The sequence below is a fragment of the Protopterus annectens genome, chromosome 9.part0, assembly GCF_019279795.1.
Source record: "Protopterus annectens isolate FY-2018-M chromosome 9.part0, PAN1.0, whole genome shotgun sequence".
NCBI lineage: Eukaryota > Metazoa > Chordata > Ceratodontiformes > Protopteridae > Protopterus > Protopterus annectens.
The window spans coordinates 732,044,438-732,068,542 of NC_056743.1; positions in this window are offsets into that span (position 1 = coordinate 732,044,438).

The window sequence follows — 24,105 nt, forward strand, 5'->3', positions numbered from 1 at the left end:
GAAAAGGACCCTCAACACTTACATCTACCCTCTTCCCTACACAGGCCAAATAACACATTCACAATACATTGCTACACAATCCTGACAATCTGTCAACAATTGCCAGAAATACACAGTCCTCTGAAGTATATAGAGTCAAACAGAACATCCAGGCTTTGTCCTCATATATAAGGCCTTCTACGCGTAACATGTCTGGCAGTCTGATACATCACTGGGATGATATCTGGAAAGAAGTCACTATATAATGACATACTAAATGTATACACCTCTTACAGCATAACATCTGGACAAAGCCTGACATACTTGGGGGCAGAGGCCTAAACACTGGGCCATTATTGACATATTGCTGTCCTAAACTGAGAAAGTTGCTGGTGTAACAGGGTTATTGTAACATATCTGTTCTGTGGAATATGAAGTCAGAAACACACATGGATGTTACCATTTACTGACTGCAATCCTCAGAGTATGCTACTGAATTTCCAAGACCACTAAATGTGTGAGTAACACACCAAATATAAGAGTCCAAACTCTGGCCAGTCTGCAGATAGCCCTACAGTTGAGAGTTATGTCAACCACATAACACTATCAGACTTAACTTCATGCAGAGAAGCCATATCCACACAAACCCTGTAAATCAGCATTACTTCAACTGTATAACAGCAATACTTACATTCTGTCTCTATGTCTGGAACATTCTTCCCCAGTTTGTTGGGCTGTCTCCACAGTGTTTGTTGTAAAAGGTATTCTCAACTACACTCTGTGACGCTGTTCATCACACACCTCCATGAAGTACTCCTCCCAAGCAAGGAAAAGTGGCAATGCCCACATGAAGTACTCAGTTATAGGACCGTGTTTCCATGCTATTGGGTATATGGGTATGGGAATGATACCACAGCTGTTCCACATGCAATTAGCAAGTGGGGGACTCCAACTGGTGCACAGGTCATCAGTTACTCATGAGCATTACCTACTAAAGGCAAGATGCTGCCTATACAAAATAGATGTATATCCTACATCTGTCTCAGAGAGACAGAGAGAGAGAAAGAGACAGACACACACACACACACACACACACACACACACACACACACACACACACACACACACACACACACAGAAACAAACAAACAGACACACACACACACACACACACACACACACACACACACACACACACACACACACACACACACACACACACACACACACTGGAGACTGATGGAGTACACCAACTGAATTGAAAACGATAAAACACAGCTATGTCAAACAATTAAGCCTGTAATGGAATGTAGTAGGGGGCATGTAAACGTGGAAAACAGGAAGTTCAAACAATATTATGTCTCAGCAACACTTGCTGTACTGATATAATGATATAATGCTGAGCAGAACCTATGGCCATAGAAACTGTGTCTGTCTGCAGTGACACAGAGCACAGCTTAGGGCCCCGAGTCACCCCAGAAAAGAATGGCTCACATATGACCACTACTGGAGTGTGTGTTGCACAGTACTGATTGTGACACTGCTAGGCCACACCCAGTGCAAATCACACCATCAGTAACTCTGCTATGACCAGCTCTGACTTGTGCCTCTTTTTTCAAAGCCATTGTCTCCAACCCATATAACATAGCTGGTCTCACTACCCTCTTGTAGACCTTCCCTTTCACTCTTAATCGTACTTGTCTGTCACAAATCACACATGACACTCTTCCCCAAAACTCACATCCTGCCTGTATTCACGTCTTCACCTCTCCCCTACACTTGCCATTACTCTGAACTGTTGTCCCCAAGTACTTATACCTATCCACCTTTGAAAACTGTACTCCCTGCATCCTCACCATTCCTCCATCCTCCCTCCCATTCACATACATATATTCCATCTTAGTCCTGCTGACCAGCATTCCTCCCCTCTCTAGACTATACCTCCACCTCTCCAGGGTCTCCCCAACCTGTTCCCTACTCTCACTACAGACCACAATGTCATCTGCAAACAGCACAGTCTAGGGGTATTCCTGTCTGATTATGTTTGTCAACCTGTCCGTCACCAAGAAAGGGCTCATAACTGATCCCTGATGTACTCCCAACTCCACTTTAAACACACCTGCCACTCCCAATGCAGAACTCACTGCTGTCACACTAGCCTTGTACATATCCTGTAGCATTCTTACAGATTCCTCCACCACTCCTGACCACCTCATACAATACCACAACTCCTCTCTAGGCATCCTGTCATATACTCTGTCTAAGTCCATAAAGACACAATGCAGCTATGTCCGACCTTCTCTGTATGTCCCCATCAACACTCTCAGAGCAAACATCACATCTGTACTGCTCTTTCCTGGCATAAAACCATGCTGCTGATTAGTAATCCCCACCCCACCCCACTTCTTAGCCTAGCTTCCACCACCCTTTACCATTACCTCATGTTGTGACTGATCAATGTTATCCCTCTATAGTTATTACAGCTCTGCACACCACCCTTAGTCTCATAATCAGTACCCAAACATATTTTATCCACCCCTCACGCATCGTCCCACTTTCTTAGATTGCATTAAACAATCCAGTTAAAAAGACTACTGCCATTTGTCCTAGACACATTCATGCTTTCACAGGTATGTCATCTGGACCAATAGCCTTTCCATTCTTAAACCTCTTCATAGCTATCCTTACTTCCCCCTTGATAATCTGTTGCACATCTTGATTCACCATACCTACATCATCCAACCCTCTCACTCTCTCATTCTCCTCATTCAAAAGCCCATTAAAGTACTATTTCCACCTGCATGACACACTCTCCTCCCTAGTGAGTTCATTTCCACCACTATCCTTTCTCAGCCTTATCTGCTACACATCCTTCCCAGCTACATGCCTCTGTCAAGCCAATTGGTCCAGGTCCTATTCTCCATCCTTGGTGTCCAACTTTACATACAACCCTTCAGTTGCCCCATCCTCAGCCTTTGCCACCACTCTCTTTGCCATGCACCCCATCTCCCTATACACCTGTATACTTTCTTCATCTGTCTGACAATCCCACTTCTCCTTGGCCAACCTCTTTCTCTGTATACTCCCCTGTGCTTCCTTACGCCACCACAAGGTCTCCTTGTCCTCCTTCCTCTGTGCAGATGTCACACCAAGCCCCATTCTACTCATCTCCCTCACTAGCTTGGATGTAGTTACCTAGATATTTGCTAACTCTTCACTGCCACCCACTGCCTGTCTTAAATCTTCCAAAAAAAAAAAAAAAATGACCAGTAGATAGTGGTAGCTGTAGAATTGTATATTTCCAACAATCAAAGCATCAGTATATAATATAAACAGACCGGTTTCGGCTTAAACTTCTCTAAGCCTTCATCAGTGTAAAAATACAATTAAAATCCACCATTTACATACTGTGTCAGAAGCCTGAGAACCAATTACAGGTGTTCATTTAATCCTGGGGCAAAAAGCCGTCCCAGTTTAATAATCCAGTTTTTCTCTTTAGCATTAAGTAGTTCATGCCATCCAGATTTATTATATTTAATTCCCAAAATTCTGTCAATGATAACAAAATGAAAGTATGCTGTTCTGTGGGATTCAGTATGTTTATACAGAGCATTTGTGTTTCCTTTATTTTTAATTTCACTAAAGTGTTCTGATATTCTATGTTTTACTGCTCTTGATATTTGTCCTACATAGAAAGCAGAGCACTTGCAGGTGGCCAGATAAATAACCCAATCTGAGCTGCAGTTTACTAAAAAAGGGATATCAAATACTTCGCTAGTGTTTTTACTACTAAAAATTTAGTTTGTAGTACCCTACAACATTGTGTTCAATGACCACAAGGAAAACATCGTTTGGCAACTTGTCCCTCAATAGTACTTTGTAACCTATCTTTTGGTTTATATTTACCTTGTTTATAATGGTTAAAGAAGGACGCCAAGTTTTTTGTTCCATTTCTGAAGGAAAATTGACATTCATCTCCCAATATTTCAGAAAGTCTGTTATCCGCCCTAAGGATGTTCCAGTTACATTGCACACTATCAGTTAATGCCCCAGTATTTCTACCATAAGTTGTCACTAACCTAAGTTGGCTTTTGGTTCTACCCTGCTTATTTTGATATTGTAGGAGTGTATTCCTATCCATAGCATTAACCGTGTTTCCGGCTTGTGTGATATGACCTGTTTTATAGCCTTTTTCTTTAAAATCTTTTGGTCAAGTCATCTCGGAAATGCAAGTAATAGTCATCCTCTGAGCATATATGTTTCACCCTCATATATTGAGATTTAGGAGTATTTTTACATATGTGAGGGGGATGATAGCTGGAGGCATGCAGAAGGGAATTATATTCGGGGAATTTATGATACACTTCTGTTGTTAAGGTGTTGTCTGAAGCTCTAGTTACCATCACATCTAAGAAGGTAATACTATATTTGTGATGATTTACTGTAAATTCAATCCCCCATTTGTTTTCACTCAAATATTCAACAGACTCTCCCAGATGTCCCTCATCCAATCTCCATACCATCCAGCAATCATCTAAATATCTTTTCGAAATGTCTATCTGATCTAAGTACAGATTATGGGAGCTATCATATATGATTTGTTCTTCTATATATGCCAAAAATATATCCGCATATACAGGAGCAAAAGAAGCACCTATAGCTGTACCTTTAATTTGTAGATAGCATGTATTATGATAGAAAAATATATTTTTAGTTAGTGCATGCTCAGTCAGACCAAGAAGAAGAGTGTTAAAGCCTGGTGGATACAACTCTGACCTATATAACCAGTATTCTAGTGCTTTGATGCCAGCCCAATGACGAATATTAGTATATAGGGCTTTAACATCTAAAGTATAGAGTATTCATTCATCTTCTATTTGCATTTTAGAGATGACCTGTAAGAACTCCATAGTATCTTTCAGTCAAGCCCTCACCCACTTAAGTAATGGTTTTAAATATTTTGTGAAATATTGGGAGAGTGGCTCAGTCATAGATCCTCTTCCAGATACTATTGGTCTTCCGGGGGGCGGGGGGGTTATGCAGGTTTTTATGTATTTTTGGTAGAAAAAAAAAATATATATATATATATATATATATATATATATATATATATATATATATATATATATATATTGATTACCAGGGTCCAAAATTGTAAGTTGTCTCTTGATATTTTCAGTAATGATTCCCTCTTCTACAGCTAGTGATAGAAACTCATCTATCTGTTTCTGAAAATGTTTAGTAGGGTTGTATAAGTTGCACATAGTACCTGTTATCTGCCAGTTGCTTCTTGGCTTCCTTACCATATTGTTCCCAGTTTTGAACCACCACAGCACCTCCTTTGTCAGCTCTCAAAATAACTATCTCATGATTATCTGCTAAGTTAGAAATAATAGTCATCTCTTGCTTAGTTACATTACTGGCTTTTACCTAATTATTCCTAGAGTTAAAATGAAGATCTCTAAGGGTAGAATTTTGAAATAATAGTACATTGTGATTCATCGGGGGTGAAGGCTACCTATGAGTACAAATTGGGCACATCCACTAAGGGCAATAACAAGCCCATCTTTACATATGTCTGCAGTCTCAGAGTCACCAACCCAACCCACCCTGTAATGGTGGTCAATCACAGCACATACACACGCACACCATAGCTACAGCCAACCTGCTGCAGACAGGTTTAGGGCTAACATCACCACCCTGGATCACCATCAGTATAGGTGGATATGCACAGCACATGCACCCCTCCCCTTATCATCATGGATCAGGTACAAACTACATAATCAAAATTAACAAAAGCAAGTCCCCTTGGTGCCTGATAACATTACTGTCTGCATCCTACATGAACCTAGGCATATGCTTCCAACTCCATTACACACTGTATGCAAGCAAAAGCCTGAGCACCATTGACATCCCATCTGCAAGGAACATGGCTACTGTCATCCCTCTACACAAACGTGAATGATGAATGGTGGTTTATGCAATGTATTGGCCCTCATTGTGAGGAACATGACACATCAGGACCAGGAGTACAATGCATATTCATACAGTGCTGCCAGGTACAGGGGTATGATGTGTTTGTAAGTGGTGGCTAATGATAGTCCATATGTATGTGTTGGCTCTGTAAGAACTCTGGGCAATGTCTGAGGTCCTGTGATGTGTTTCCCTGTGCATGTCTTCCAGGTGCCATGCAGCAGTAAAAGCCTTACACCGATGTGGAGACAGCAGCCATCACAGAAGCTGTAATCTTAAAATGTGTTGGGCCACCATAGATGCACATACAATCAGGTCAGGCATAGAGCAACTGACCTGATACGTCATGCCCAGCAAAGGGCTGCTGCTGTAGTGAGGGACTGTACTGCTACAGGTGGAGGGCCAGCTGCACAGGCCCCACTTGCAGCAACAAAGGAGCTCCTTGCCAACCTTGTGGTAGCCCCCAAACAAACTCAAGCATGGGAAACAGCAGTAGATGGGTGGCACCCAGACAACAGGTGAGAAGCATCCAAGTAAGGCCAAAGTGCACATCAATGTAATGAGGTAACATTTAAACTGCCTTCAAAAGTGTCTCTAGATGCATATGTCATTGCAAAATGGATTAGCGGGTGGGGTGTAGTAATGCACACAAGTGCACATCTGCGGTGAAGGGCAGCAAATTCTATAATATCATAGTGTGTACAGTACCTGTGCAGAAATGTAGCATTCATCTTGTACCAATGCCTAATATGAATCTGATGACAATACCTCTCCCTCACAACTACGTAGGTCCCGCTGGTCTGTACATGGGACAGCAGTCTGAATCCAGTAAGTATGGGGTTTCCTGTTGTGGCTCATCAGTACCTCAGGCATGCTAAAGTTAATGCATGTGACCATGCACACAACTGTTACACTCAGCCATTTGGCAATATCTGCTTGTTCACCTGTGGTGGTGTTTACTGCATTGCATCACAGTGGTCATGACAGGGGCCTATTTGCAGGAGATGTCATATATTTGTACCATACCTCACAACCTGTCATTGCAGGACACCTGGACAAAGACCGACAAAATGGGGAACAAAGGTCCAAAACTAGGGTCATATTGTAGAAATTAGTGGTATACAGTGTGTATAAATGGTGTACACACCTGTTAGAATGCCAGGTATTTGTAGAAATTAGTGGTATACAGTGCATATAAATGGTGCATACACCTGTTAGAATGCCAGGTATGTTTGATATACAAAAATTGGAGTACAATCAACAAGTTCAAAATACTGCCAACCTTTTATGTGACCTATAACCTGTACAATTCAACTGTAAAGCAAACAAATCTATTAGGGGAACAATAATGCCACATAACAATAGTACAACAACCTAGATGCATATGTGTGCACAGGCTAAAGCTAGTACTGTGTTGAGACAGCTTTTGATATAACTACAGCAGTACATCTTATTGAGTACACAACAGCCATCAATTACAGAGACTCTTTGATTAACAGCAACTAACGATCAGCTGTCCTACCAGGATTATCCTAATATATACCCAGTTGCCTGCTACAGCAACAGCCATGGTTCACATAGAGCTGATGAAGATGCTAAGGGACCACATGTTTGAGATGTATCAGCCTGGAAAAGGGTAGCAAAACATTTCCACAACATTGCACATACCATGGAAGACAGTGCAGGCAGTCATCAAAAGCTGGTGAAAATATAGGGCTACAATGACATTGTGAAGGAGTGGACATCCCACCAAAGTCTATGAGAATACAAGACCAAAACTGGCCAGGGAGGCTGCCAGGAGCCCTACAGCAACAATGAAGGAGTAGCAGGAATCTCCAGCAAGCACTGGGTGTGCACTACATGTCACAACAACTTTCCATGGTCTCCATATGTCCTGCCTATAGGGTAGGGTTGGAAGATGGCAGAAGTTCCTCACACCAAACAATATCCAGGCCTGGTGAAATTCTGAAAACAATACATCAGGTCTCCAAAAAGGAAGTGGGGAAAATGTGTTATAGTAATATGGGACCATGGTTGTACTCTTTGGCCACAGTTCTGACAGGTGTGTTTGGCGCAATATCACCACTGCACATCACCACAAAATACCACCCCCATGGTGAAGCATGGTGATGACAGTCTCCTGCTTTGGGGTTGCTGTTCACAAGCTGGAACTGGGGCTGTAGCCAAGTTAGAGGGGATTGTGAACAGTTCCAAACACTGGTCCTTTGTGGCTCCAAAATGTTCTTTTGTTTGCCATATAGCTGTTGATGGTGATGAATTCCACCTTTCCACACAACAATGGCCCAAACCATACATCCATATCAACAAAAGGATAGCTTCACCAGAACACATGCAACGTTCTGCATTGGTCGAGTCAGAGCCCACACCTACATCCAATAGGATATATGCAGGGTGACCTAAAGAGGGCAGTGCACAGGGGATGCCCTTGCAATCTGACATAGTTGGAGGTGTTTTGCAAGGGAGAGTGTGCAAACATTGGCAAGTCAAGATGTGCCATGCTGATAGACACCTTCCCAAGAGGACTGCATGCTGTGATTAAATCAAAAGTTGCTTTAACAGAGTATTACTTTAAGGGTGTGCACACTCATACAACCAGCCTATTGTACCTATTGCAGTTACCAGATGTTACCTGGAACTGATGTGTATGTTTTTCAGTTGGATTTCACAGGTTATATGTCATATGAAATGATGGCAGTGTTATGACCTGATTTCTGAAGTCTCATGTGATATATCACGAAAACCTGGCATGTTAACAGGTGTGTGTACACTTACTATAGCCACTGTAAGCTTGGGAATTTATTTAAGTAACTGGCTTTGTTTTAAAATACATGTACTGCAGGTTTTGTAGTCTGCACCTCCAATTAGGACATTACTTAGTGGCACCAATCCACAGGCCAAACCAGTAATGTATCAGACAAACACAAGAGTTATGAGGAACAAACCAAACATATGAGCCACACATGTAGACATTCAGCAAAACCCTGTACAGTTGGGGGGTATGTTCTGTAGGAGTTGCCACAGTGCTATGCAGGTGAACAGCAATAATTTACATGGGTGCAGTGTGTGCTAGGTGAAGGGCCATCATCTACGAACACCACTCATGTATCCCAGAGGTGTATATTAGTAGTAACAGTAATTGGAAAGGGCTGCACTGCATGATGCTGAAGGTCCGTCCAGAGTGTGATTGTGATTGTGTCATGAATGCCCCCAGTCGGCTAATGTGAGGTCTGTGTAATGCCTTTGAAGGACCTCACATGTGTGTGTGTGTGTGTGTGTGTGTGTGTGTGTGTGTGTGTGTGTGTGTGTGTGTGTGTGTGTGTGTGTGCGTGTGTGTGTGTGTACTTTCTGAACTAGTATAGTCCAGTTTTCAGGTTATTGCTGAATCCAGGGCTGTGTTACAAGTTTCTGTGTTGCCCATACCTTACTTGGATGGAAGGAAGTTTCTCTGTTCACCTTTGAGAGAGGGGAGCTTTGAACAGCCTATCTGTCCCTAGAGGAGTGGTTTCAGCCTAGAAGTTAGTAGTTTATTGGCCATTTTGGGCTAATTTCTATCTCTTTCACTTCCCTGCTATAAAAACCACATTTGCGCAGTTTTTACACTTGTATTCTGCTCAGCAAGTGCCTTCCAGGTGTTCTGCAGAGTCTACAGCAGCAGATAGACAAAAGACTGACTTTGGAGTGATTAAGTATCACTTTTCTGCTTTTCTTGCTGTCTTAACTAATTCCGCCTAATACGCCATTTTTTTTAGCGAATCTGTGATTTAAAAAGTTTGTTATTGCTACATATTATACTTATTTGCTGCCTGCACTTGAATTAAGTCATTTTTGTGTTTAAATAATCTGTTTAACTGTTGTAGGCTACACACTAAAGTGCAATAGCCTTTTCTGTGCATTTAAAGTGTTGTTTTGATTGAATCTACTCTATTTTCTGAAAAAAATATATAAACTTGTTACCCGCCTTTCTGAACTAGTATAGTCCAGTTTTCAGGTTATTGCTGAATCCAGGGCTGAGTTACAAGTTTCTGTGTCGCCCATATCTTACTTGGATAGAAGGAAGTTTCTCTGTTCACCTGTGAGAGAGGGGAGCCTTGAGCAGCCTACCTGTCCCTGGAGGAGTGGTTTCAGCCCAGAAGTTAGTAGTTTATCAGCCATTTTGGGCTAATTTCTATCTCTTTCACTTCCCTGCTATAAAAATCGCACTTGTGCGGTTTTGTGCACCGGGGCAGCACCATTTAGCTAGAGTTAAACTGTTCTCGGCTCCACGAAGTCTACTCTTTAATTTTTCCCTTGGAACTAGACAAACCTTCAACTTTAGCACTCAAACCATTCATTTCATAGTCAAGCACTTGCTTAAAACTCATAGCAAGCACTAATTAACCCTAGCACTAGACCCCTCTATACTGTCCAGAAGGACAAGGCTCTCTATTCGTCCCCACCAGCCAATCGGAAAAACAGCTTACTCTACCTATTCAGGCATGTCCAAAGGGCAGTTTCTGGTGTACTCTCCAGTCCAACTGGTGAATCTGGGCATTTTGAGGCAATGTTACAACTGCCTCGTGTGCACAGACAACCCTCTCCTCCTACCACCAAACACTAATATATGCGAGAGATGCAATTATACAGCCAAACTGGAGGCAAAGCTCTCTCAATCCAAGACTGGAACTGACAGTCAAGAGGAGAAGGGTAATACTTCCAACACACCACCAGTCTCACATAGACCCAATAAACCAACACCGGCAAATAACACACATGAATACATGAAAACATACTCGGAGGCTCTAAATAAAAATCTGAAAAAGCAACAGAGACCTCCAAAGCAGACATCCAAGCAACCTCCACACCCCATCACCAACCATGAAACACATACTTCACATAATCAGTGTGCCACACAATCACAGTCCTTACCGCAAAATAACATACCCAACACACTAGTAATAGGTGACTCTATAGTCAGGCATACTGATGTCCCACTAATTAGGCTGGACAAGGAGAAGGTTACAGTTAACTGCCTGTCAGGTGCCAGGATCTGCCACATAACACAAGCACTCAGGTCACTCCAAAACAAGTACAAATACAACTCTGTCATTGCCCATGTTGGTGTAAATGACCTGTGATGTACCTCCCTGGACTACATGAAAAGAGACATGGAAGAGCACTCTGATCATGTAGCCCAGGCCGGTATGACCCTGACCCTGAGTAGCATCCTGCCCTCACCAAGAATGATGCCATAGTATAAAGAAAAAATTATCAATTTCAACAATTGGCTATGTTTCAGGTGTCATTCAAAGGGGATCCAGTATCTGTCCGCCTGGGATGACATGCTCGACAAGCCACATTGCTTCGCAAGAGATGGCTTGCACCTGTCACCCTTAGGCTTTCGAATACTGGCCAAGGCTCTTGCCTCCCCCATAGTGCCTTTTTTAGGCAAGGCTCAAAAGACAAACCCACCACCATAAATAGCACATGTAACCAAAAACTAAGGGTAATGCTACTCAAAGCCAGAAGTATAAACCTCAAAATGCATGCACTTGAGGCACTTCTCAGTATGGAGAACATTGACATCTGTGCAGTAACAGAAACCTGGTTTAAGGCTCCTGAGAGCACCCCAGCACTACTAGGCTATAACTCATACCATACCTTTCAGCCACAGAACCAGGACCGAAACACAAAAGGCGGGGGTGTATCCATATTCATCAAGGATACCCACACCTCCAGGTTAGTGGCACAGCACAATGCATCAGAGATCATCCATGTGCAACTAACAATGGGCAAAACTGCAATCCAAATTGTAGCTTGCTATAGATCACCCACCATGGCCCAGAACCCCCATTCCGCATTTCTGGAGACACTGGGAAATATGAAAGTCCTATCAAACACCTTAATACTGGGTGATTTCAATTACCCAAACATAAACTGGGAGAACTACTCAAGTACTAACTCCCTTGCCCAATGCTTCCTAGAATTTATAAATTTGAATGCCCTGGATCAACTGGTCAACACCCTCACTAGAAGGAGTAACATATTGGACCTTGTTATCACTAACATGGGTGACCGGTGTTCCACACCGGAGGTCAACCCCTCGCTGGTTAGATCAGACCATAGACTAATCACACTGGATATCCACATTTTGCCCCCACCCCCAATCAAGGAAATCACCATGAAAAACTTTTCAAAAGCAAACTTCACGTTACTTAAGACCGAGGTGGAAAGGTTCACAGCCCCCATACTAAAGGACAATGCTGTCCAAGCTGCTGAAACCTTTGCAAAGGCACTCTATGAGCATCTGCAGGAATGCATGGATCGTGCTATCCCAAGTAAAACCAAGACTCACTTCTCCAAGAAAAGGAAAACAGTCTGGTGGACCCCTGCCATAAACAAGCTATACAACAGAAAGAGGAAACTAGTACAGAAAAGAGTAAATTTCCAAGAAGGAAAGACATCCCTGATCAGTATCAGCAAGAAACTATGATCCCTCATTAAATCATCCAAGGCTAGCTTCGAAAGAAAAATTGCCAATGACTCCAAAGATAACCACAAAGCGTTCTTTAGCTATATCAAGAACCTAAGTGGAAACTCTCAGATCTGCTCTGAGTTAGTGCAGAATGGCACAAAATACACTGAACTGACTGATATTGCAAACATTCTGGCAGACAGGTTTAGTGCAAACTTCACTTCCCTCTCACCCCCTAAAGGGCCCATAAGCATACCAGAAGAATGTAGGGCCCCGTCAATCACTGATGCACAGGTTAAAATAGCTCTATCCAAAGCCAAAAGCACAGCTTTAATGGGACCGTCCCAGGCTGTGTCTTACAAGAGCTCCAAAATGAACTAACCCCTCACCTAAACACACTGTTCAAACTCAGCCTCTCTACAGGCTACGTACCCATAGAGTGGTGCACAGCAACAGTTATCCTGCTTCAGAAAGGTAGAGCCACAACAGTCCCCGGGAACTATCACCCTATAAGCCTGACTAGCCTGGTCTGCAAGGCTGTGGAATGCATCATCGTGGAACTCATTAACAGAGACATTGGGAACCTTCAAACCTTGGACCCTACCCAGTTTGTTTTTGTTAAGGGCAGATCATGCCTCCTAAACCTGGTGGACTTCTTTGAGATGGTTACCAAGGCATTAGATGAGGGAAAGGAGGTCCACACAGCCTACCTAGACCTCGCAAAGGCTTTCGACACCATTCCCCATTCTAGTATTATAGACAAGCTCATCAGCTTGAACATAAACCCTTACGTCATGAGATGGGTTGCCAACTGGCTCATGGATAGAACCCACATGGTGAGAGTTGCAGGCTCTATGTCCAACTCTAAACAGGTTACAAGTGGCGTCCCCCAGGGCCCAATCCTTGGACCCCTCCTGGTCGGTATATACTTCTCAGAGGTACAGGCAAGCATAGGAGGACTATGGCTGACCAAGTTCGCAGATGACTGCAAACTAGGGGCCATAACTGATTCTCCAGCTAATGCAGACACCCTTCAGATGGGTCTCACTGAGATGGATACCTGGTGTCAAAATCATGGCCTCAAGCTAAATGCCAAAAAGTGCATTGTCATCCCCTTTGGAAAAAACAAAATACCCGCAAACTACCACATAGGTGGTAGTCCCCTAAATACAGAAAATGTAATAAGGGATTTGGGGACCCAAGTAGATAGTAATCTCTCCTTTGATAATCATATTGCCAAGGTGGTTAGAATATCCTTCTATGTGGCCCACCTAATCAAAAAAGGGTTCGCATCTAGAACAAAAGAGGTTATTGTGCCTTTCTACTCATCACTCATTAGACTCATCATAGAATACAACGCCCCATTTGGGATGTACCTTGCAAAACACCTGCAACAGCTGGAAAGGCCACAAAAGTACCTCACCAAGAGGATTACTGGCCTCAAACAGATGCCCTATGCAGCCCGACTCAAAAAACTCCAGCTGTACTCGGTTGCATACCGCTTACTCAGAGGTGATCTCTGCCTGGCATACAAAGCCATGCCCAACCCAGAATTGATGGACATGCTCCACCTAAAAAAAACAAATCCCAGAGAGCCACATGCTCTAGAGATATAAACCTCACCAAAATGATAAATAGGACATGCTGGAGGGATAGATTCCTATCCCAGAGACTCCCCATGCTTTATAACAGGATTCCAATATACATCTGACAGAGCCCCTCACTAACACTCTTCAAGAGAAAGCTTGACGGGTGGATGAGAAACAGAAAATTTAGCCTGGGAATCACTGCACTGGCTCTGCTGGACAGTGGCGCAGGGAACTAATGGCTCTGCTGGACAGTGGCACAGGGAACTAATGGCTCTGCTGGACAGAGGCACAGGGAACTAATCTAAGGGGTGGCAAAAGCCAACACATTCTGGCTAGGCTTATAAATGCCCTTGGGCAGATAGCCTAGTACTTACCTATGAACCTATGAACCTATGTACCAGCAAACCTTATAGTGCCAGTACTAATTTACATATGTTGTTTTCCACCACAGGTGAACATAGTGGCTGCGGTCCTTCCTGCTCTGATACTGATGTCAGAATCTGACCATGATGATACTCATATTGAGACACAGGTGGGGTTCTCAGGGGCTGATACGGTGCCATTGGTTGGCATCCCACTATTGTCAACCCCATCCTCGTACACAGTCACAATGCCCACACATACCCCATCACTAGTGGCCACAGATAATGGACAGTTTTTGGGTGGTGGCATGGAACAGGCTGCTGTGGTGTCTATGGCAAGTGAGGGTGCAGGCACTAGCCATAGCCAGAATGCTGGTGAGGTCCCACACAGGCAGATGGGCAGGGGTGCTCAGAGGAGGATTACAGCCCGTCATGCCCCTGTTGCAAGGCAACAGACACCAGATGCATGTTTCAGGCTGTCATGGGGGAACAGGCATGTAATGATCATAATACGAGACATATACGCAGGGTCATGGATGAGCACGTCCCTGGTGTTTGTGGCAGTATGAACTCACTGCAGCCATCTGTGAGTATACTAGGGTCATGGTGGGGGGAAACCTTGGCACTCCTCGATTGTGGAATATCTGTGCTTGAGCATTTAGCTGGCCAGCAGCCATGTAGCTGTAGGGAAGCACCACAATCAGCTAAGGGTCTACGTGGCCATGCACCATCACACTCCCATGCTGGCAGTACCACCAGCACTACTGAAGGGGATGTGCTGTCCACGCCACGACGCAGCAGGCCATGGGCATGTTATCCTAGATGATCTCAACTGGGATGCGGATCTAGCAGGTAGCAGTCACCAGCGGGGAGTAGTACTGCATCTAGACTCAGCCCTGGTGGTGCCAGTGATACACTTGGCAGGCCCAGTTCCCATGTCCATGGCCCGAGACGGTAAACTCTACACCCTGCCATGTACTACCCACAGCTGTCCAAAATACCTCCATGTAGGGTGCCCACGTGGTGTGACTGTGTGCATACAAACACACACATACATCACCATCAGAAAATTCACCTACACACACACATACACACACACACACACCACCCCTGCACTGCCCACTTAATGAACACCCCCCAAACACACACACATGATGTCAACTGTGTGGCCCAGCCTAGGCTTCTGGCAAGCCCACACAACACCCTGTGCATATGATGATACCTGTGCCACATCCATGCCATCCTTACCATCGATGCAGGGACATGCTTATATGTGTCTAATACACAGGGTGACTTTAGTAGAGTGTAGCTATTTAATTCTTTGTAAGGTGCTGTCATCTGACATTTGTAATGGGTACACATCAGAGTGTGTGTGCACCTTTTCAACCATGATGCATTATTAGTGTTGGTAACACTAAGTGAATGTGTTCTCACATGCTGTATTCTGTTTGTGTTCCAGGTGTCTGTGTGTCAGCAGGATGTGGCCCTGCAGACATCACCAACAAAGGGTATGGCAGCATAGTAACACATCTATCATGTCATTGTTGGGGTACAGCTGTATCTGCAAACATTTCCCAAGTCTGTGTAACAGTTCTTGCATGTGCCTCACAGCTTATAGGGCTGAGGGGTTGTATCTCAGTCTGTTGTGGTTGACACCAGGTCTAGTATAGTGGACAATGATAAGTGTAGTGGGTGGAACCCACCTGAGATTGCTAATGCCCTCAACTCCAGAGGATATTCTGTCAACCAAACACACAGGGAATAGTGTTCACACACACACACACACACACACACACACACACACACACACACACACACACACACACACACACACACACACACACACACACACACACACACACATATGCACGCACAGGATCACAGCTGCCAGTGTTGTGTTTGGAACCCCTACCCATCAAGTTGTGGTACCACACTATTATGCAGTTATTGCAGGTGGCACAGGACTACTGGTGTGATGAGTGTTACAAGGTACCTATAAGGTGAATAACATCACTTGGCCTTGTGGGGTATGGCAATGGTGGTTGTACTGCGTGTGAGAGTACTCATAATAGTGTCAAATACAAGTCTATACACTCACAACTAATGCTATATACACCAATGCACACACACAAACTTGCTAGTACTGACATTGGCAGACCAACCTATCTTGTTATTAATACCATACTATTCCATACTGTCGCACAGGGCTTATAGGGCGGAAGAGTGTCTACAGATACCACTATGATTGATGTGAACAGCGGACCTCATACAGTAGACTTAGGAATGTGCACATTGTGTACTTTGGCATAAAATATGAATCCATGCCCATCCAATGGATGTCTTTCACACACAAACACACAAAATACTCTTCTCTCACACATATTTGCCAGGGCTGAGATTAGAACTCCTACCTATTTATTTTTTGCTACTACATTGTTATGCAGTTATCTCATGCGCCACAGAAATTATGGGGTGACATTTGTCCAAAGGTACTTCTAAGATGAGGAACATCACCAGGCTTTGCAAATTATGACAATGGGTGATGTACTGGGTGTGAAAGGCAACAAAATACTGTAACCTAGAGATATACACACTTACACACAATAATACACACACACACACACACACACACACACACACACACACACACACACACACACACTTGCCAGGACTCATATTAGAACCACTAGCTATGTGGTTATTGGTATTATAGTGTTATGCAGTTACGCACACACCACAGAGCTTACAGGTTGTGGAATGTCCCAGGGTACCTATATAGTGAATAACATCTACAACACTTGTAAGGTATGGCAATGCTAGTTGTACTGGGTGAGATGGGCCACCAACTACTTTCACCCACATTTGTACACACTCACAAATGCTTTCAGACTCACTAATGCACACACACATTTGATAGTACTGAGATCCATAGGTTCAAAGAGTCATAGGTGTGCACGCGGCAAATGGCCATGGAAGCTTTACAAGGCTAGCCCATGGGAATACACTAGCATTATGCCACCTGATGATACTCCCCAGTGTGTCTACTGAGTATTGTCACTGTAGTGATCCCCATGGTGGGTATTCTATTCATCATCCACTCATCCTGATTTCTCTTGGAGAGGGCCAGTGATGTGCTCGGCTTGACATGTATGTGGCATCTATTCCACAGTGTGGCCAGTCTCTGAGTTGTGAACCTGTCCCTCCAGCATATCCTGTTGATTGTGAGGATGGAGTTGAGTTATCTGAGACATGTTATGTGGACAGATTGGTTTCTCAAATGTAGCATTTCTGACAGGATTGGGTCAGACATGGCTACTTATGTCAGGCAGAGATTGCATCTAACTAGTCAATATGAGACAGAGATTCATTACAGTTGTTGGAGTCTGTCCATATGGGGCAAGTGTGCAGTACCTAAGAGCCTCTTTGTGAGGTACATTTGCAGCCTCTCCTGTCATTGCTGGTGTCCAGTGGGGTACATGGCAAATGGGCCATAGTACACATTGATTGGCCTACTGAGGGGAGTGTACAGGGAAACACTGTCCTTTTACTTCCCGGATTCAACACTCTGAGTCAGGAGAAGTGACACATGGTAGGACTTTCGGAAGACAGTGGCACTGTGGTGGTAACCATACAGCTCTCTGTCAGCCTGTATTCCCAGTTCCATTATACCAGCATCAGTGTTCAGTGGACTAGCATCAATGTATTACTTTATGGGAACCATGTCATACCCAAAGGGGATGGCGGCACATCATCTGGCATTGAGCTTATGTCCAGGGTTCTAACAACAGTCATAGGTCTCAGAGAAGCCTTTGTGAAGCATGTCTCCCTCACGAGAGAGGGTAATAATAGCACCCACATTTTACTGATTTGTAAACATTGTCAGCCAGGGTGCCTTTTTATTGGGCTGGTCCTCAGAGGTGTGGATCCCAAACATGAGGGAACCCAGGTCCACTACCTGTGGGATTCCACTAGTGACTGTTCAGCAGTCTGACATGGAGTCCGCTGCTTTCACACTGTGGGTTCTATTTGTGAGCCAGTTTGTAGGTCATCTACTGATGTAGGGGTGGCTGCCTACCTGAGTATGTTTGTGTATGATTCCTGAGTGGGGAGTGATATCCAAGGATTAGATGGGCTGCCTATCTTATCTATTCCATACTGTACATGGCACAATGCTTATAGGGCTGCAGAGTATCGACAGGTCCCTCTACAGTGAATGACAACTGTGGGCCTTGTAATGTGGACACTGGGATATGTACTGGGTGGGCAACAGCAAAAAGTAGCATAACTCACACAAACACAGCTCTCTATGGGAATATGGGGGGTGACACATCTGTACACAATACACATTTGCAGAGACTGCGCTGATATTTGCTTAACATCCTGGTCCCATTTAACATACTGGTGTGCCCTATCTTTAAGACTACAGGCATAACAGTATCAACCACAGGTCAGATTGTTCTGGCATAAACATTTGTAGTTTTAGACTTCTTACCTTTCAAAGCCATACTGCCACTGCCAGACCTGCTGTGATATCATTGTGCAAAAGTCTGGAGGTATGGATTTCATGGATGTTGCCATGTGGAGGCCTTTGCCAGACATTTCTGTATGGTTTTCTACAGCTGATCTGCTGGGTGAGGCTGGGAGTGGGTATGAGACCCCCACTTTGACATCCATGCATATGACCTATGACCCCCCCCAGTTATTTGGCTCACCACACATACTGCAGTAGTATTTGTCTTCTAGGGTGGTACTGCATAGTGTGGGTAGGCCAGTACTGGGAATACACTTCCTGCTGTTCCACAGAGCTGTCAGTTGTCTGCTGCTATCGCAGTAAGATACCCCATTCCCTTGCATGTTTGAATCAATACCACAGATATGCTATCAAAACATTCCACTCCATTCATTTATTTTGTTAAGGAGACTGACTTACCTTGTGCCTTAGGCTGTTGTAAGGACGGTGCTTTAGAGATGACTATGTCGGATGCACGCAGTACACTGCCTATACATGGTAAGGTATAGGTGATGTGATGTTTGGCATCCATTTTACTGTGTGTGTGAGTCAGAGAGAGAGAGATAAGTGCCTCGGGCCCTACAGTGTCAGTGTATGTGGTATGCATTGCCTCTATGCCAAGGACAGGGCATACTGGGTACATCTCTGTCTGCCTACAGGGGCAGGCTCAGGATGTTCCTCCTCTGAGTCCCTCTGTGCCTGTGGAGACCTTGGCAATGGTGGGGGGCTGTGTGGTCTTTCCATGTTTTGTTCCTGCTGCAGCTGTTTCCACAAGATCATATTGTGTAGCATGGCACATACTATGAACATGTGTGCACTTGTGGCTGGAGAGTACTGTAAGGCTGCACTAAATAAGTCAAGGCAGTGGAACCGTGACTTCAGCATCCCAAACGCATGTTCTATAATGATTCTGGTTTGTGCATGTGCCTCATTATGGCCTTATTGTGTGAGTGTGTGTGCATTTTTGATGGGTATCATCAGCCACGGCTCGAATGTGCAGCTAGCATCCCCCACCAGATGGCCATATGGGATGTCCCCACTGGCAAACACCTGGTACAGCTGTGATGAATGCCAGATGTGGAAGTCGTGATAGCTTCCAAGGCTGCCAGCACATACATTCATGAGAAAGCCATGGGCATTGCACATGACATGGCAGTTGATGGAGTGGAACCCCTTGTGGTTTAGGTAGACCCTACCCTGGTCACCGGGTGGGCTTTGATGTGGATGTGCATGCAGTCTATGGCAACCAGTACCTCCAGGTATTCTGCTACATGGTGGAAGAGACGCATATTTCTGAACCTCACCTCATGGGTGCTGGAGAAGTAAATGTACTCAGCGGCATGTGGTCGAATGGTGTTCAGAAACTGGTGGAGTATCCTGGATGCAGATGCCTGTGAGACCCTCATGATATCCCTAGTTGGTCTTTGGAAAGTACCTGTAGCTAGTATTCGTAAGGCTACAAATACCTTGGTATCCACTGGGATGGGTTCCCCTCTGTTCGTTCTAGGTCTGAGGCAAGGCTGGCACAGCTCAACAAGTTGTTGAAGTATGTCCCTGTCCACTGTAGTGCTCTACTATCTCCAGATTATGTAGCCCCTGGTAGGCTACCCTGGGTCTGAACACTCTTCTCCTCTTCCTCAGTCTGAGTTGGTGGTCAGCATTATCCTCCTCACCACCCTCAGTCTCTAGCACACACTGATAGATCAAAGCAACAGCAGCCCCTAACATGTTTTGTTAGTTTTGTCAGTTTAAAATTCTCTTGAATGTGTACACCAGTGGTGTAGAGTTTATGGGAAAAGCCAGACTGAAAGGTGTTTGCATAGTTTATACTAGTGTGCTGGGCTGCTGCCTGTGGAATTGGCTGATTCTGATACATTCCACCTGCCAGCTATGGTAGTTCTCTTTGATTGCCTTCCTTCTGCTGTTTCCCCTTCCCATTTCCTCCCCTTTTAAGCCCCGATGCATGCCGTGCATACCCATTGCTCAATTGTAAACAGTTCTGTTATTTCATTTTTTTTTTTTTTTTTGTAGGCCCAGTCCTATTTAACTAAAGTAAACACTTTTAAGCAGAACTGGCCATCCCCTGGACGCAAACATGCTCTGCATTTCATGGAATAAGACAAAACAGCCTCAGACACACTCCCTTTTTTGGCTGTGCTTAGCTAAGGGAAAACACAGGCCACTGAGCTCCAATGTGAATACAGCAAACATGACACACACCCTTTTCATGTTAGCTGCTCCTCCTGTCTACACAGTGATGTTAGAGCACCTACACAGGTGCAGTCTGACACTTAGAAGAAATTTGTGATTCAGTATAAATCCCCTCATTTGCATATACCACTGCCTTACTCCATAGTTACCACACTTACACTGGGCCTATCCCCTTAGCAATGCCATTCCCCCAGATTCTCGATGCCCTGCACGGCGTGCATGATTAGTGCTGGAGCCCTAGCAGGCAATATGTCTGCCGTGCGATCCAGGAACAGCCTGCAGGGGCGTGCATGAGATCTCCTGCACTAATCATGCATGGACTATGCCCTGGTATGCAAATCACTTTATTTGCAGGAGAAATTCATGCAAATGTGGTGATTTTGCAATCCAGGAAGCTTGCAATAGTCCGTGCAAGACAAGTGCTATCTGCAGAAATGTACTCGGTTAGTAACAGAGTACATTTCTGCAAAATCTGAAACTGAGCTATGACAGTTCCAAATAAAGGCTGCATATCATTGAGGAAGCATGCCAATGGCCAAGTATAATGCCATTGGCATTGCAAATAATAAAAAAAATAAATAAAAAAAAAACTTTTATTTTTTTTTCGCCGCTCTCAGCTGTTTAAGCATAGGGAGCGGCACGCAAACGGGATGGCGGGGGAAATAATAAAATAAACCTAAAATAAGCATTCTAACTAAAATCAGTATTCTGCCATGCAAGTCAATGGCAAGCAGAAGACAACCTGGCCAGCGAGTAATGGTTGCCAAGAGAGGAGACTCAGTGTGAGACATGTAACTATGCATTAACAGACAATTCTATGCAAATGAGGGGAAGAATAGTGAATCCCAGTTTTCCCCAAGCATGTGAGGCAGGTCCCAGCAGTGTAAGAGTATGAATAGCTGGGTGCAAGACTAAGATATAGGTGACATCATGGGGGGGTGTCAGGCATACTATAAGCGGATTGGAGCCCTGTGGCTCGGGATTGCTCCTAGCTTAGCATAGCTAAGCTAGGAGGTGTGTCTAAACCTGCTTAGCACTCTTCACAAAGCCTAAGCGGGTGTGTGTGCCACGAACCGGGTTCTAAAGAAAAGAAAAAGTAAACCAGGAAATAGCAGCTCTGTGCACATTTGAGCATTCTACGCAGCGCACCCCTGGCCTTAAACAGGAAGGCAATAGGAAGGGAAAACAGCAGTAGGAAGGTAATCAAGGAGAACTAGCATAACTGGCAGGTGAAATGTATCAGAATCAGCCAACTACACAGGCAGCAGACCAGCCCAGCCCAGAATACTACTATAAACTAAGTAAACACCTTCCCCTCTGTTTTTTCCCACACTCTACACCACCGGTGTATGCAAGTGGAGAAATTTTAACAAACAAACCTACAAAATGAGAAGGGCTGCAGCAGGCAACATAGAACAACATGCGCAAGAGGCTGAAGGTGGTGAGGATGTGAATGCTGCCGTACAACCCACAGTGAGGAGACGGAGAAGAGTGTACAGACCAAGGGTAACCTACCAGGGGCTACATGAGCTGGAGATAGTGGAACGCTATAGGGTGGACAGAGACCTCCTACAGCAAATAGTTGAGCTGTGCCAGCCACACCTGACACACCAAACTGACAGAGGGGAACCCATCCCAGTAAATGCCAAAGTATGTGTAGGCCTAGGTATACTAGCCACAGGTACCTCCCAAAGCACAACTGGGGATATCATGGGGATCTCACAGGCGTCAGTATCTAGAGTATTCCACCAGTTCCTGGATGCCATGTCAGCACATGCCAGTGAGCACATATATTTCCTCAACACACGTGAGGTGTTGACCAGCAATTTGCATCTCGTCCACCAAATAGCAGAATACTCTGGGGTCGTGGATGCTATAGACTGCATGCACATATGCATCAAAGTGCCACCCGGTGAGCAGGGTAGGGCCTACATCAACCACAGGGGCATCCCCTCCATCAACTGCCAGGTCGTATGTGATGCCCAGGGCATTATAATGAATGTGTGTGCTGGCTGCCCTGGAAGCTATGATGATTCACACATATGGCAGCTGACAAAGCTGTACCAGAGATTTGCCAATGTGGACATTCCCTATGGTCACCTAGTGGGGGATGCTGGGTAAACAATGGAGTCATGGCTGATGACACCCATTAAAAATGCACACAAACCTGAACAAAGCCATAATGAGGCACACGCACAGGCCAGACATATAATAGAGCATATGTTTGGGATGCTCAGGTCACAGTTCCGGTGCCTGGACACATCTGGTGGAGCCTTGCAGTATTCACCAGCTACATGTATCCAAATTGTTATGGTATGTGCTATGCTACACAATATGATCCTGTGGAAACAGCTGCAGCAGGAGCAGCATGGGGCAGGGCCACACAGCCCCCCACCAATGCCAAGGCTTGCACATGCACAGAGTAACTTGGAGGAGGAACAACCTGAGCCTGCCCCAGTAGGCAGAAGGAGGTGTGGCCAGTATGCCCTGGCCTTGGCAAAGAGGCAACGCATAGCACATGCCTGACACAATAGGGACCCAGGGAATGACACCTCTCTCTGACTCGCACATACAGTAAAACGGATGCCAAACATGACACTACCTGTGCTCAACCATGTATAGGGAGTGTACTATGTGCATCTGACATAGGCAGCCCTCCAGCACCATCCGCAAGTCTGGCACATCCTTGAGGTAAGTCAACCAACCTACCAAGTGCCAAATGGAGTAGAATGTGTTGTTATCTGTAACTATGGTATGAATGTGAGCATGTGAGGGAATTGGGTGGCTGAATGTTATGTCAGCAGACAGTAGACACCCATAGTGGCACCATGACATCTGCAACACATACTGGAGTCACCATAGTAGCCAATACTACACAGGGTGACAAAACCAACTGCAGGAAATGGGCTGAGCGATATGAGTATCCATAAGACCCACACATGCCAGTCAGGAAGGTTCATATACCCAACAACAGTCTCAGCCAGCAGGACAGATGTAGACAAACCCAAA